This window comes from Rhinopithecus roxellana, chromosome 13 (genome assembly GCF_007565055.1).
Source record: "Rhinopithecus roxellana isolate Shanxi Qingling chromosome 13, ASM756505v1, whole genome shotgun sequence".
NCBI classification, from domain to species: Eukaryota; Metazoa; Chordata; class Mammalia; order Primates; family Cercopithecidae; genus Rhinopithecus; species Rhinopithecus roxellana.
Genome location: NC_044561.1, coordinates 42,708,651 through 42,725,456, shown reverse-complemented (window position 1 = coordinate 42,725,456; position 16,806 = coordinate 42,708,651). Strand labels below are relative to the sequence as shown.

At 41.0% G+C, this 16,806-nt stretch overlaps 1 long non-coding RNA gene across 1 annotated transcript; it reads left to right on the top strand.

The window, feature by feature from the left end:
* The first annotated feature begins 3,696 nt into the window (after positions 1-3,696).
* Positions 3,697-16,479, top strand: LOC115892691. The gene is made up of 4 exons (XR_004052583.1): positions 3,697-3,808; positions 4,882-4,983; positions 13,909-14,055; positions 16,119-16,479. It is a non-coding gene; the product is annotated as an uncharacterized LOC115892691 (long non-coding RNA).
* The last annotated feature ends 327 nt before the right edge of the window (positions 16,480-16,806 follow it).

The following is a 16,806-nucleotide window of genomic DNA, read 5'->3' as shown; positions in this document are numbered from 1 at the left end:
GGAAACACAGCTCCATCACAAAGTCCCTCTGTGTGCAGGTAGAGGCTGATGCCAGCTCTATGCCTACTGCCAACCCCTGCCACCAACAGTCGTGGACAGAACAGGAGGAACAAAAGCCACAGAGCTGGTCTGAATCTCATTCCTCAAACATCTTTCCTCTTGTTGTTTTCAAACTTTCTGTGTTTTGAAAGTTCTGAAATATAACTCTTGTGCTTTTACTCCTCCATTAACCATTCATCAAATCATCTTTCAATAGAGATACTTAAGTTTTGTGTCTTTGAGATTCCTTTATATTGGGATATAAAGAAGCATATCCTACTGTACTTAGGAATAAATAGCTGCTAGGCTTTCTTTTTCTTTCTATTTATTAGGCTATGTTCCTGGGTCGAGAATAAGAAATAGTAAATCCTTTGTGTCCTCCCTCTGGGAGAAAAAAGACCACCTTATACAGCAACAACGCATGGTCTCTGTGGGGCCCATCATTCCCTGGGAGGCTTCAAATGAATACATTGAATCTAACAGGCTCCCTCCCTTTGGGAAAAGACAACCTTGTGTTTTCTGTGTATGGTTCATTCCAAGTTACACACATCCAAGCAACTTACACCATTGAACACACTCCCACAATTCACTCCAAGCATTTGTGTTTTGGCTCCATGCATTCCTATCAGATGGTTCTTAGCCTACAGTCCTGACAGAGGCCCATCTGACCAGCCATCTTATTCTCAATGTCTAGCTAACCCCTCCTTTCTTCTCACTCAGTTATTGCCAAAGTAGAAAAATCGCCATGTGCATGTACCAGCTGTAGATATACAGGCTTCAAATGAATACATTGAAGTTCACACATTTCTTTAATGTGGGATGTCCCAAATACTTCTTTTTAAATGTGTACATGCTTTGTTCTACTGATAGCTTATTTATTAAGATGCTGTTTACTGAGAGCAGCCATTTCTAGGACATACTGGGAATGAAGAGTATAGGCATCTTGTTTTATCTGAGCTGTGGGTCCCCACACTCGCAGAGAGATGTGAAAGTGGGTCTTGCTGTGAGACCTTGTGAAGTCACCACCTTCCTCTCAGGACCACCGCCATTTGATTATACGGTATGTGCATTCCTTCACGTGACCACGTGCCAGATGCAATAGAAAAAGTCATTTCAGACTGCCACTGTCTGCTTCCAAAACCCAAGTATCGCATTGGTTGGAATCGATGAAAGTAACTGTCACCCAGCCTTTGTGTCCTTTGGTGATGATGTATTAAATAGGAAAGAACCACAGGCTGAGAAGAATCAGTAAACAACCTAAAGGGGGTTTCAGATAGCAAATCAATATGGAACAATGGATGTAGACAATTACCAGGAAATGGATAATTAAGTTCCTTCCAAGCTCTTTTGCAAAATCTCTGAGAATAAAGTCCCTTAGGACAAATACAGAGGAAAAGTGATGCCAATGAAAACCTTAAGGGTATGATTGAGCGTTGGTGCTTAAAGTGATGGAGTATTTGTGGTATCATAGTGTGCAAATGGAACCCACAGCCTCTTGAAGGGATTCACGCGTGACCACGTCCGTCTTTCCATTCCGGTGGCACTGGGCTTCCTGTGGATGCAGCACAGTTAAGTGTAGTGTTCTTTCTAAAAGCACCGCACAGGTGCTTTTCAGTCAAGGTGGAATGAAAACCACTGGCTTAGGAATAAAGAGTGGGTGAGACCTCTTGCATTTTCCAGCTCAGCAGTTTCAGTGCTGTCATATGATCTTGTTTTCCCAGTAAGCAAAATGTGTTATTTTATCTTGGGCTCAGTGTTGGATATACTGAAAATGATGATAATAACCAGCAGTTACTATGGAGCACATACTGTGTCCCAGGAACTGTTTCACACTTTATATGTTTTACCTCCTTACTGAGTGTATACGTGTAAAACAGTTCTTTATTATGTGAACAGAACAACTCCCCAATATATGTGATAGTTGGGTGTCTTTTAATACATTTGTGTGTGTGTGTGTGTATGTGTGTGTGTGTGTGTGTGTGTGTGTATGTGTGTGTATATATATATATATATATATATATATATATATATATAAAAACAACTGTCCTCTCACCCCCCCATCCAACCCAATTTCCTTTTATTCTTGTAAACGACTTTCTCTACCTCTTCATTTATTTACAGAATGACAAGTATTCATAAAGCCAGGTATAGGCAAATTCCGTCAGTTGGCTACAATAACTGGATTCGTCTTGGGGGTAGTTTTATTTATTACTTTGCTCTCCTATTTCTGACAGGCTCATGAATCCCTGAGCACTGGGGTCAGCATAGGCGTCAGCAGCCTTGGAAGCCAGCACAGCTCTTTGGAAGCCCCATGCCCAGGGCACTACCCTTGCAAACTCAGACCTGTAAAGGGATGCCCTCTTCAGCTGCGTGAACTCATGCTGTTCAAATGCACCTTCTCACAGAACCTGTGTAGTAGCGCTGAGAGGCAGACTTTGTCAGAATTGTACCCACATTTTACTAGGAAAGTACCAAGATGCAGAGAGTGTGAAGAACTTGCCTATGGTGGCAAGGATAGTGTCAAAGCCATGGCCTCTGTCACCATCACCCTTTATTTTTCCTTCTGCACTACAAGCCCAAGTATCCTGATATGACTGGGAAGCCTTATGGGGAGTGGGGTGCCCCACAGAGATCATGTGTGTTGCTGTATAACTTCCTAGTTTGGGACGGAGATAAAATTGATGACTTCTTTGGCCTTCCCAGTCCTGAAATTCTATCATCCAGATTCATTTCAGTAAACATGGAACACTGCCTAAATGTGCTGGAGTGAGCGGAGTAGTTGTCTGTTTCCATGACTGATTTCAGTGTCTTAACTCCTTCTCACCAGTTCCATGACTGTGGGGCATGAGGGACAGGACAAAAGTGTAGACCCAATACTAGGAAGTTATGTTGGGTTGCAGGAGTGCTCTGAGTCAGCGGGAGGAAAACGGTGAATCACCCATGCAAGCCTAGAATCCCACCCAAAACCATGCCCATAAATCAGACACATTTTATTTTAAAGAAATAACGAAAGTGGTTGCATGAGGCAAGATGTGGGAGTGAAAGACTGGGCCTGATGGTGAAACCTAGGGAAGGGAACGTGAGCTGGTAGAGCAGTTCAGCAGCTGGCTCAATTATCAAGCGGTGAGATTTGCTGGCAAGAGTCAAATAAGGAACAAGAAGACAAATGACATGGGACAGAGAGAGCTCCACTGTGGCCGAGCTGACCCGCAGATTGGTGGAACAGAGGAGGGGAGCTGTTGAGCTGTGCGGAGGGGCCACGTGTAAGATAATACGAAGTGACTTGGCCGAAATGTGTAAACAGAAGGTTCGACACTGGCATACACAATTTCTGCTACATAACTTGGTGTCCTTAATGGCCATAACTGCTGAAAAGCACAGAGAGAAAGTGGATGTTATCTAATTTGGAAAATGATAATACTTTTATTCTCCAGATTGACGACATAGATGTTCCAACCCCCAGGGTCTTCCTCTCCTTGGCGCCTTGACCTACGTTCTTTAAGTGGTGACTTTGTTTCATAGCCAACCTCTGAGCCCATTCTTTCTTCCCCCAACTCCCTCAAAACTCAAATTACATTGTAATGATCTGTCCTGCCTTTGGGTGACATTCTACCATGTTCATCTGAGACTCTCTCCAGCATTTTTGTTTGTGTCCAGGCTTCCAGGAAAGCTGATGGGGTCTAGATGCACTTTTTATATCCCCCCAATGACAAGTATAGTAGTGAAGGCCAAATGCTCAGTGAACAGTAACTCTCTGCCTTATATCCAGGTGGGTGATGGATCAACACTGAACTTTTCTTTTTTTTTTTTTTTTTTTTTTAAGAATATATTACTTTGGCTGGGTGCAGTGGCTCACACCTGTAATCCCAGCACATTGGAAGGCCGAGCAGGGAAGAATCAGTTGAGGTCAGGAGTTCAAGACCAGCCTCGGCCAACATGGTGAAACCCTGTCTTTACTAAAAATACAAAAAGTAGCTGGGCATGGTGTCGTGCACCTGTCATCCCAGCTCCTCAGGAGACTGAGGCATGAGAATCGCTTGAAGTCAGGAGGTGGAGACTGCAGTGAGCTGAGATCACACCACTGTACTCCAGCCTGGGCAATAGAGTGAGACTCTGTATCCAAAAAAAAAAGAGAATATATTGCTTTGTTGTGGTAAAATATACATAACATAAAATCCACAATTTGAACCATTTTTAAGTGTTGACTATACACCATTTAAACCAACAAAAATGTTTGCAAATTTGGGTTTTATCCAACAATGCATGCATATCATGTAGATTTTATTCTTACCCCACCTCTGTATGAACCTTCTGCCTCTGCTTCTGTCAAATGTGTCTGTTCCTTAGTTTTGGACATACTTTGTGCTTCTCTTTCCTTTTCACTTCTGCTTTCCCGGCCAACACACCTTCCTGTTGGGCTCCATGGTAGACACCCATTAGCATTTACTCCTTGCCTCCCAGGGAATCTAGGTCATAAAGGGCACCCTCTTTGTTTAGAGCACTAAATAGTAATTATAACATCTATGTTGTCTATATTGTCGTTTACCTCTTCTATTAACTATTCACATGCTACCAGATAACTGCTTTTATTAATCTCTATGTATATGTCAAGTTCTATAGTAGATGCCAGGACTCCAATAGTAAATATGAATATGATGATTAATATTAAATATGATTTGTCTCCTTTTCTCCTGGGAAGTTTTATACTCTGGACAAAGGGCAGACATTGAACACTGTATCAATCAGAATAGGCTATGTTGTAGTAGGCTAACAACCTTCAGCACCTTCAAACAACAAAGGCTAATTAATTTCTCGCTTACTCCATTCGCCCGGGTGGCCCAGCTGGGACTTTCATGGTCCTTACTCGTGGACCTTCCACACTGAGGGAGCAGGCTGCATCTGGGGAATTTTGGATCTCAGGAGCACTGAGAAAAAGAGAACACAGTTAAGTCCCAAACTAGCTCTTAAAACTCTTTCCTCACTTCTTCTCTTGTTTCCTTGGCAAAAACAAGTGACACGGCCAGTTCTGACTTCAACAGTTGATGGATGTGTGATCTTCCCCCAAGGAGTCTGGGTATCATTTAACTGGATATACAGGCTATACACTCAAATGCACAATTACACGTTTTTATGAGACTCAAAACCCTTTCAAAGTAAATTCTGTTACTTCTATTTGAATTTGGTTTTGAATTTTCTAAAATTGAAAGGTTCAAAGAAATGTATAAGGATAATCTTGTCCAATCCCAAATTGTTTGACCCGTGACTCTCAATCTCTGGGCCTCTGCATAAGAGTAGAGATTAAATTATTTTACATTATAGGAAGTAGAAAAAACATCCTAAGTACTTGCTATAGACTAAGTAATATCACACACACCACACCACACACACACACACACACACACACACACACACACACACACACACACAAAGATAGATATATAGGACTGGGTGCAGTGGCCAGGGAGGCCAAGGCTGGCAGATCGCTTGAGGCCAGGAGTTTGAGACCAACCTGGGCAACATGTCAAAATCCCGTCTCTACAAAAAAATAAATAAATAAATAAAATAAATAAATAAATAAAAAATACAACAATTAGCCACATGGTGGTGCATACGTGTAGTTGCAGCTACTCAGTAGGCTAAGTTGAGAGGATCACTTGAGCCCAGGAGGTAGAGGTTGCAGTGAGCTGAGATTGCACCACTGCTCTCTAGCCTGGGTGACAGAATAAGACCCTGTCTCATAAAACAAAAGATAGATAGATAGATAGATAGATAGATAGATAGATAGATAGATAGATAGTTAGATACGTAGAGGAAGAAAAGAAAGAAAAAAAAAGAGGAAGAAAGAAAGGAAAAGAAAATAAAAGATGCTAAGCACTTACTCCACGGACCATTCTAAATGTTTTTCATGTATTAACTCAAGAGTCAACAAACTTTTTCTGTAAAGGAACAGACACTATATATTTTAGGTTTTGTGGGCCGTGAGATCTAGGTTATTACTACATAACTCTGCCACTGCAGTGCAAAAGTGGCCACAGACAATACATAAACAAATGATTTTGGCTGTGTTCCAATACAAATTTATTTACAAAAACAGTGAGCTGGTTTGACCTTTGTTTTAACTTAGTTTATTCTGATGACAACCCTACTGTTATCTCCATTTCATAGATAAAGAGGCCTGTAGACGTACAGTAATTTGTAGAAGTGCAGTTGAGGCTTGTAGAGGTGCAATCATTTGTCAAAGTTCTCTCATCTGGTAAGTCGGGGAACCAGGCTTTGACAAAGGCAAGTTGGCTCCAGGGTTCATGATCCCAACTGTTACGATTCATTACTTCTCTAATAATGCTACTCTGCTGAATTCAGTTAAGCTATCGAACTATGGATCAGAAAAAGAGGGTTGGGCTTCCAAGATATTTGGTCATTTTATGGATGATCTTTTCTGTCTAAACAAAGACAAAAGACACAAATTATTTGTGGTTTCATTGTGCTGGGGTTGTGTGATTTATTGAGCCACACTAAATACACAAGATGGTATACAAAGTGGTAAAATGCACCATCTGAATCATTCTTGGCATACACTGACACCCAACTTTGGGGTTCTTCAAGTTTCCTTCTGCTGCCTCCCCAGCAGGGTAGAAAAGAAGACAAAAACACAGCAGAGAAAATCTGTCCAAGAATGGGGAAGAGTAGTTACGGCATGCTTAGGTGGTGGGCAACAGCTGATTTAAAGTTAGTAAATCTGAATCCAAATAATGGTTCAATTTCTCTATGCAACCATGCATAAATACCTGTGCTTCTTCCAAAGCCAAGCTTTCAGGTCTGAATCATGGAGACAATGTATCTACTTACAGATGCACTGTGGATGATAAAGTAGTTTAAGTAAGCGCAAGTGTTGGCTAAATTACAACATCTTATAGACGTATGTAAAGTCGTCGCTATTACTGTTGTCCTCAGAGTAAGGGTTTTGCTTTTGTTGTATTTCAAGGTGACTTAAGTATGGTTGACTGCATATAGAAAAGGAAGAGTCCAAACCTATACTGACTGTAATTGAGTCTTTAAATTGCATATTTAAAGAAAATGACTAGCTTTTAAAATCCCAAGTGATTTTAGAGAAGACTCACAGAATTGTTCAGACTTTCTGCAACATATTTACTCACATAGTTGGGATAGAAGAAGTTGGATTTGCACTTGTGGTTTTCATAGAGTGGACAGTGTTTCTTGCCTATTCCACATGTTCTAATGCTGTGTAATTTTTCAGATTTGGCTCACTCGGCTATCATGATCTCCCAACCTACATCTGTTATCGATTTTTTGTGTCCTTTCCTAGTTCTTTGCATTCACTTCTCTTTGGCACAGGTTATTAGAGTTACTTGTCCATTCATTCAACTAACATGTGGCTGTCTATTGTGGAGAGGCAGTGTACTAGATGTTAGGGACACAAAGCTCATGAAGTAGATATGGCTTCTGTCCTCAGTTGGTGTATCTCTCAGTTAGAATCTGTTACTTGGGGGGCAACTGGAGCTCTTTCTCCCTTCCTACTCGTCTAAGAATATGCAAACCAGGTCCCCAGTTAATTTAAGTTGTTTTCTTGATGTTTAAAGAAAACATTCATAAACTCAAGAGGCTTTCTTATGAATCAAGTTTTCAAGTTTTATAGCATTTGCTTTGTACTACTTGTTTTGACCCCATTGAGAAGTTTTATTTCTTCTGTTCTCCTGATTCTTTACCATTTTAGCAGCAAATATGTCCTTAGCATCCACTGTGTGATTGATGCTTTGGAAATACTATGGAAAACTTGGTAGCAATGAACCCCCTGCCTTTAAGGAGCTTATATTCTATTTTAGATTAGGGAAGCAGGAAGGTCTCTCTCTGCGTCCAACAGAATGAGAACGAACGAGCCACATAAGTGGTGTCAAAGAGGAATGCAAAAAGACAGCATGGCTGGAGCTGAGTGAAACTAAAAAGAAAACAAGGTTGGCAAGAGATGTGATTCAGATCACCAGAGGCTGGGAGACAATGGAGAGCATTTTGATTTTATTCTAATTTCAATGGAAAGTCACCAAAGAATTCTAAGAAGGAGTATAACATGGGGTTTGACACAGTGGGTGAAGAAGATCACACTTGCTACTAGAGATGAGGAGTACACTGCAGAGGGGAAAGTATGGGTGCAGATGAGGAGTACACTGTAGAGGCGAAAGTATGGGATCAGATAGGGGGTTATTTCAGGTGTCTACATAAGGGATGATGGTGACCTCAACTGGAAGTAGAGCTGAGTGGAGAGATGTGAGATACATTTTCAGATAGCAGGAACAGGACCTGCTGATGGGTGTGTTGACATGAGCTGAGGGCAGGGATGAGGCAGGAAGATGATAAAATCAAGAATATTCCTGGGTTGAGCAACACTCTACTGTCCACTCCCTGTGGTGCAATTTGGCATTTCTCAACTCTACCTTCCCTCCTAAAAGTCATGAATCAGTAATTTTTTTTTTTGAGACAGAGTCTCGCTCTGTCGCCCAGGCTGGAGTGCAGTGGTGTGATCTCGGCTCACTGCAAGCTCGGCCTTCTGGGTTCATACCATTCTCCTGCCTCAGCCTGCCAAGTAGCTGGGACTACAGGCTCCTGCCACCATGCCTGGCTAATTTTTTGTGTTTTTAGTAGAGATGGGATTTCACCATGTTAGCCAGGATGGTCTCGATCTCCTGAGCTCATGATCTGCCCGCCTCGGCCTCCCAAAATGCTGGGATTACAGGCGTGAGCCACCGTGCCCGGCCCTCAGGAATCAGTCTTATAATAATATTATTTTGGGTTCTGTATCTGTTGAATTCCATAAACATCTCTCATTTTTTTCTGGTTACTCACTCATCTATCAGAAATTGTGTAAAGTCCATATTTTTTCAAATTTGGACCCGAAAATACTAAAGATTTAAACTACTAATAAACATGTACTTAATTTCAAAAAGAGACTACTAGACGTAGGTGAATAGGGTTTCCCATTTCCTGAGAGGAGGAAGACGTGAGGAAGATTACGTGGGGAAAATTGAGAGGAAAATTGGGCAGCAGTAAAGGAGAATGCCAGCTAAAGGGAATTTGGTTTTGTTGCAGTTATTTGTTTATGAGTCTTTTGTAAAGATGAGATACAGTCAAGCATGTCTGCACACTGAGTACAATGATTCAATGGAGAATAAGATATCGTGGTGCAGATACAAGAAAGATGAAAGAACAGAAGGAATGACATCCTTGAGAAGGCCACAGAGTGGGGGCTCCCAGCTCCTGCAGCAGGATCTGCCTTGAGTGGGTGACTGGGGTGGGTGCAGGGCAGAGAGAGATTCTAACTGAGCAAGTTTAGGATGAGGACTTGCACTCCAGAAAAGACTGGAGAAGGCCCTGAGAGAGCTTTTAGGAGGGAAGCCAGAGATGAGAAACGTAGAATCTCATCCGAGGCAGTGAAAAAGGAGCCTGCTAGACACAGGATGGTGGGCCTTTGTTGAGTGACTCTTCCATATGAGGAAAGTGCCTGGATAGCTGGTTTCTGGAGAATTTAAGTATTACTGTATTATACATTATAATGCATCTTTATATAATGTTTCTCTCTTATTCCCCAAGATATTTCATTTTCTTTTGGAAAATGTGGACAGTTAGTCTCCATGTATATCTCTGTGGTTTCTAGCTCTTTCTAAGAGCTTTTTGCTTTTGTTTTTGAGACAGAGTCTTGCTCTGTCACCCAGGTTGGTGTGTCATGGCGTGATCTCCACTCACCGCAACCTCTGCCTCCTGGGTTCAAGTGATTCTCCTGCCTCAGCCTTCCAAGTAGCTGGGATTACAGGTGTCTGCCACCACGCCCGGCAATTTTTTTTTTTTTTTGTATTTTTAGTAGAGACGGGGTTTCACCATGTTGGCAAGGCTGGTCTTGAACTCCTGACCTCGTGATCTGTCCGCCTCAGCCTCCCAGAGTGCTGGGATTACAGGCGTGAGCCACCGCACCTGGCCCCTGGTTTCTGACTCTTGTATTAATTTTGTTTTGAGCTGAGTATCAATTGACCTTCATAATCATCTCTCATTTTTTCAGGTTCCTCATTCCTGTTTCAGAAATCGTTCATAAATGTTCATTATTTTCACATTCAGACACCTAAATAACAATGATTTAAACGTTTAACTTCAAAATGTATATACTATTTGCCTTTTTATGGTGAGAATATATTTGTATAATACCTATTTATGTCAGCACAGCAACTAACATAATAAATATACTCTTAGATTGTAAAAGCTCACTTTATATAATCAGAGTATTTTCTCTATGTTTCTTATAAAATAACTGGTATGAATAAGCTATTTGGAATATCATTCAATTACTTACACCTCATTTCTTTCAAAATGTATTGGAGATATTTCCCAATTTGCAGGTGCCTGGAAGGTTGGAGTGATGAGTGTGTGTTTGTGTGGACGTGTGTTTGGATGTGTATGCACACAAAGATTTCCTCTTCCCTAATCTAATCTGTCTTTTTTTCTTTAAGAAAATGCTAAGAGCAATTTTCTTAGCTCTTCTGGTAGGTTATTTAGGAACTCAGAAGTGCTGGGCAATGGCTTTCATCTCCTGTCGGGCTTCATTCTTTTCTTTGGGGGAATGTTAAGCATTCCAGAAGACTCTCCTCCCAAGCACCAAGCATCATTCACATGGTCATGCTGTCCAGGTGCCTCTCACCCCACCTGGAGATGAGGCTGTTCTGTTTTCCTACTTTGGTAATCCCCGCCTCTGTTCTAAGGGCCTGGCCAAAACATGGAAAGTCTTACTTTTTTTTTTGATCCGATCTTACAACAGTGCTGGTATATGTACATTGCATGAGGGAGTTCTTAAACAAAAAAATTTAAAAAAAGATTTTTCTGTCTCTGAGCTTTTTTCATCTATTTCCTCCTTCTGTCATATTGCCAGAAGCTAATTGAGAGTCAGTTATGTTTTATTTTAACCCAGTGATACAAGCAATGATGAGTTCTCATGTTAGTAAAATGGGAAAAGGAGATGTGGAGAGGCTGAGGGGCAAAATGAGAATCGGCACAAAAATCTAATTGACACAGCGTTTTGCGAGAGGCAAGAATGTCCCTGTTAGGCAGGAAGCCCTGGGTAAGATAACCTGGAATGCGTGTATATGATGAGAACACAGGGCAAAAAACCGTTCTCAAGGCTTATCGCCACCTGAAGATTGAAAGACAAAGCTGAGTGAACTCATTGCAAAAAATCTTGTGTGCCTGGAAACATTCTGAAAGGGGCCCCTCCCTTGGGCTATAAGATCAATGGTGAATATCATCATCAAATCAGATAAGGGTAAACTTTTACAGCTCCCAGTTCCCAGTGACTATACCTTAAAGAACAAAACAAAACAAAAATACCACTATCTGTAGGCAAGTGTTTGCTCTTGACCACATATTTACATATGAAAGTCTATTCTGGGGAAGGACAGTGAGGAAGATGGAAAAATCAATGAAAAGCTCCCTCTTGGAATTTGTAGACGCCTTTCTTTCAAAGGCGAGCCCCTCCGCACCGATTTGTTTGCAGAGACCTACACAGGCCCCATATTTATTTAGTTCCTATTTAAAAAGAAGCTTTCCTCCTGCCTTAGAAGAAGCTCATTACAGACAGACTTCACCTTTCTGTTGCAAAAGATGTTTCCTTGAAATGAAAATATAATGAGTGTTAGATCAGTAGCATGTAGCTGCCAGGCTATCTCTTTGATCCAGTTCAGAATGCATTTGTTAAAAAGCCGCTTTATTGATTTTTTTAGCTGCTTTTTGCTGTGTTTGGATCATTTGTACATATGCACATCACAATTTTTGCTACATCAAAGTGCTTAGTAAGTTCACTGCACTCAGGAAATAGCATACAAAACAGAGGAACTTGGCTCTAAAAAGATTTCTGCCACTTAACCTCCAATATGAAAGTTGTTTTTAATGCTTTTTTTTTTTTTTTTTTCTGAATAGCTTCAAAATATTTTATGCAGTCTTCATTGAGTAAGCCAGGGCTCCGCTTCAGATCTCCTTTGAAAATGATACATTCTGGAAAAGGAAGGATTTGATAGAACGAGTAAATGCATCTCACATCCATTCTGCTGGACAGGAGTCATTTTACTTCAATTAATTATTTGATTGACTCAATTTGCGGGTGGCAGTAGCTTCCAGGAAAGTGTTGACAATATTTGATGTATGTGAGGATAGCTATTAATTTAGTAATAAGTAGAAATTTACTAGGTAACTAATGTGATGTTTCTTTATTAGGTCCAATTATATGACAAAGAATGAGCACATTATAACCTTTAATGCTGATTTCTTTTTTTTTGTATCGTGTACATACAAATCAGTGTTAAGTGCTTTTAATTCTGAACAGATATTTCCTGGGGGCAGACTTGGAGCCAGCTCAGAGGAAAGCATGACTGGGAAGACAGAGCTGAGTTTGCTCCACTTTTGGTCTCAAGCCAAAAGCGCTGACTGTGGTCAAGTGTGGGCTGCCTAGAGGAGCTGTCCAGTCCAGCCTCCAACTAGACCCCTCGTGCTGCTGGTATTCGGGTGGGCTGTACCTCCTGCAGATGGACAAATGAACATGCATTAAAGATTTTATTTAACTCATTCAGTGAGGGAGCTAGGAAAATGTTATAACCAGTTGAAATGGGGGTCAAAACCAGCATTTATTTGTCAGCAATAGTGAAATGAATATGCAAATAGAGTCAAAACTGGTTTTCCATGGGAATGGTGTCAGTGGGGAGGGAAATCAATTAAACCCCTATGAGGGGCGGAATTTGTGGTGTTCATCAGTTACCTACAACCTACAGGTTTGTAATGTAGCTCAAAGACAGTGAAAACTTAGAATGTGGTAACCTCTAGAGTCTAGAAATTGTGGTGTTTTCCACTGAAGCACACCTTTTCTTGTACACCTCCAACAGTGGGCAGATGCTCAAATCCTTTTCTTTTTGTCTTTAAAGTCAGGAAAGTAGCTGACTTCAGGGGTCAGGTGAAAGTCAAGGGGTAAGAAAATAGGAGGCAGGTGATAACTGTGGGCTTCCAGTAATATTCTAGTAAGTGTAAAGGAAACATGACCTAAAATAGCAATGCATCAATTGAGTATTTAAAAGTCTTTTGTCTTTTAGAAATTGTCATTGTGTTGGTAGTTGCTATAAAAAGTAGTTTTCCCCGTTCCTGAATTTTATCTTTTATTTTCTCTATTTTTTCCCTCCCTCCCTCCCTCCCTCCCTCCCTCCCTCCCTCCCTTCCTTCCTTCCTTCCTTCCTTCCTTCCTTCCTTCCTTCCTTCCTTCCTTCCTTCCTTCCTCCTTCTTTCTTTCTTCCTTCCCTTTCCTTCCCGTCTTCTTTCCTTTCTTTCCTTTCCTTTCTTTCTTTCTCCCTCCCCTTCCCTCCCCTTCCATGACCTCCTTCAGTGCCAGTCCACATTTTCGTTTTGATCCATCCCTTTGCACACTGGACTCTCAAAAACAGCAATTCCTAACTGCTCAATTGAATTTGCCATTTGGGGCCATCTCTGTGCATTGCCTCTAAATAAATTTACCAAGTCCCCTTGGTGCAAAATTGAGATACAGATGAATGGATGCTACCTAAGAGAGGAACGGGGACACCTGGGTCTGGTGGAACAATGTCCCGAAAGGACTACATGACTTCGGCAAACACCCCTCTTTTCTGGGTGCCATCCCATCTGGTCCCCAGGCAGAAGTCAGAGGGTGCTTAGCAGCCATGGCCTGGCCTGACTGCAAAGAGCATCCAGTCAGCATCGTTTCATACACTGGAGCTTTGAACCAGTGATCCTCAAGCCTCTCCGGTCAGGTCACTGGGAATTTATACTTTCCTAAAATGCCCATTTTCTTGCTGTTTGTGTCAGAATGAAATCTCACCTCGTGTGATAGTAGTCATGAAACCCAAAGGCACAATGTGGAGAGGAGTTCACGAGAATGCCTGGTATGAGGACAGCACCCCAAATCACTCTTTATGAGCTTACCTCAAAAGCTCAGGCTCCACTTATCCCATGGTAGTTTTCTTGTTTTTGTTTTTCTATTTATAAAGATACAATTTACATGTAATAAAATTTATTATTTTTAATGTGTATTTCTTCTTTTGAACATATGCTTACAGTCATACCACAATCAGATAACATTTCTGTGGGACCCCCAAACTTTCCTGCCCCTTTTTTGTCATTTTTATCCCCGGTCTCCCAACTTTAGTAACCACTGTTGTGATTTCTATCTCTATATTTTGCTTTTTCTAGAATGTCATATAAATGGAATCCTAGAAATGCAACCTTTTGAGTCTGGCTTCTTTCACTTATAATGCATCTGAGATCCATCAATGTCGTCACTCACATCAGTGCTCGCTGAGTCGTATTCTCTTGTATAAATGCACCACGGTTTATTTTCTCACCTACTGAAAGTGAGGTTGTTGGGTTGTTTTTAGTTATGGGATATCATGAATACAACCAGTAGAAACATTCATTTACAGATTTTGTATGTGAACACAGTGTAGTGTTTCTGAGTTGGATGGTAAATAAATGTTAATTTTATAAAAAGCTGTCAAATTGTTTTCCAAAATAGCTAATCCATTTGGAATTCTCACTAGCAATATATGAGAGTTCCAGTTGTTCCATCATATTCTCACCATCATTCAGTATTGCCTCTGTCCCTTTCTCGCTTACTCTTCTCTTTTTCCATTATATTCTCATCATTATTTGGTATTGCCTGCTTGCCTGACTTCCTCCCTCCCTCCCTCTCTCTCCCCCTTCCCTTCCCCTTCCTTTTTCCTTCCTTCCTTTCTTTCCCTCCCCTTACCCCTCCTCCTCCCCTCCCCTGCCCCCTCCCCCTCCCCTCCCCTTCCCCCTCCCCTCCCGCTCCCCTCCTCCTCCCTCCTTTCTTCTTTCTTTCCCTCTCTCCCTCCCTCCCCACTTTCCTTCCTCCCTTCCTACTTTCCTTCCTTCCTTCTTCGTTTCCTTTCCTTCCTTTCCTCCTTTCCTTCTTTTTTTTTTTTCTTTCTTTCCTCCTTTCTTGCCATTCTACTATATTTCATAGTGTTATCTCATATGGTTTAAATGATATTACCTTAATAATTAATATGTTGAGGGTTTTTTTTTTTTTACATGCTTAACATCTTCTCTCCAAGTATCTGTTCAAATCTTTTGACTGGGCTGTCTTTCAAAAGCTTTCCAATTCAAATTCCATCTTTCCAAAAATATGAATTCATTAAGTCTAGAAAGTATCAATTGGCATATTTACAATGCCTGTGGATGCAATGGCAAAACAAACTCCTAGAATAGATTATTCTGTAGTTCCTTAATATGTAGATATTAAACCAGTAATCAGCTCAAGCCATAGTGGATTCACTAAGAATAAATAATGTAAAGGGACCCATTTCCTTTCTTTTTCATGAATTAACTTAATTTTATATTAGAATAGTTTAATGGATATATTTTATTTCATGCTTGTGAACAAAATGGAGAAATATGAACTATGTAACAATAAGTAAATTATATTTTGTTGAAAAAATATTACCCCAACATATTAATCTTTTTGAATCTGTCAAGCTGGAGAAATATTCCTTAGTAATTAAATTCAAAATAATGTAATCATCAAAAATATTCCAATTAAGTCAATAATAATTTATAAATATTATTAAATGTGTATATTTTATTCTTATTTTAGAAATATTACATATTATGATAAATCTGTTATAGTTTCATGGGAGAAGGATCCTCTGACATTCATCTCGGAATGCTATACTTCACTTAAAGTTTACCTCCTTTTGTTGTATTAACCCCACTTCATGAGATGCTATTTATTCTACTGTTTTAAAATGTGTATGTCTCACTTTAATGGTGTTGCTTTTGTTTTTTTTTAAAAATTGCTTATCTTTACATTTGAGATTTCCTTTCACCCTGTGGGTTTAAGTGGCATACTGCTTGCTTCAGCCTGTTTTGAGTAATTCTGAGGTAGAAGCAGGACAGATTGCCAGGCCTGACATGCCAGTGGCTGCAAAGTCTCTCCCCTTTTTCCTGGGTCTTGGTAGACACTTGAGTTTCTGCCGTGTTGTCCCTTCCACCTCCAGGTGCTGTTCCTGCCTGTGTTCTGCGGCCAAGTGCCCTGTGATTGCTGTAAGAGGGATGAATGAGGACTGGAGGTGGGGATGCAGCAAACTGACCAGTTGCCACCTCTCCATTCTCCCAGTCATCTCTCTGATCATTGTCTCTGCACTAGCTCACAGTCCGGAAGCTTGGAGAGCCTCTTTTGTTTCTCCACTTTTTTTTTTTTCCTCTGAGCTCTCTGTAAAAGCATGTTTTGGGTTGTGCTCTCTTCTTTCAATTAATTTATATCTACCCTCTGTCTTTTAGGAACTTATTATATTATTTGACAAAACACAGATATGCAGAAAAATCCTAGGCCTAATAAACCCAGATGTTCCGGGTGCAGATTCACGCTTCTCTCTCATGAAACTCCCCTTCCCAGACCATCAGGGTGAAAGCAGGGAGGCAGCTGCTGTGAGGACAGCACTGTCATTGCAGCACTAGAGGCCATTCCACACACCGCACCCACTGCCACGGCAACAAGCACCCCTCCTGTGTCATGCAGCACTAGAGGCCATTCCACACACCGCACCCACTGCCACGGCAACAAGCACCCCTCCTGCCCTTCTGCCCTCCCCTTTTAGAGGATATCATGTGGAAGTTCCATAAAGGCAAAGACCACGGAGAGTTCATCAGTGATTTTACCTGGTAACGTTTTAAAATTTATTAATT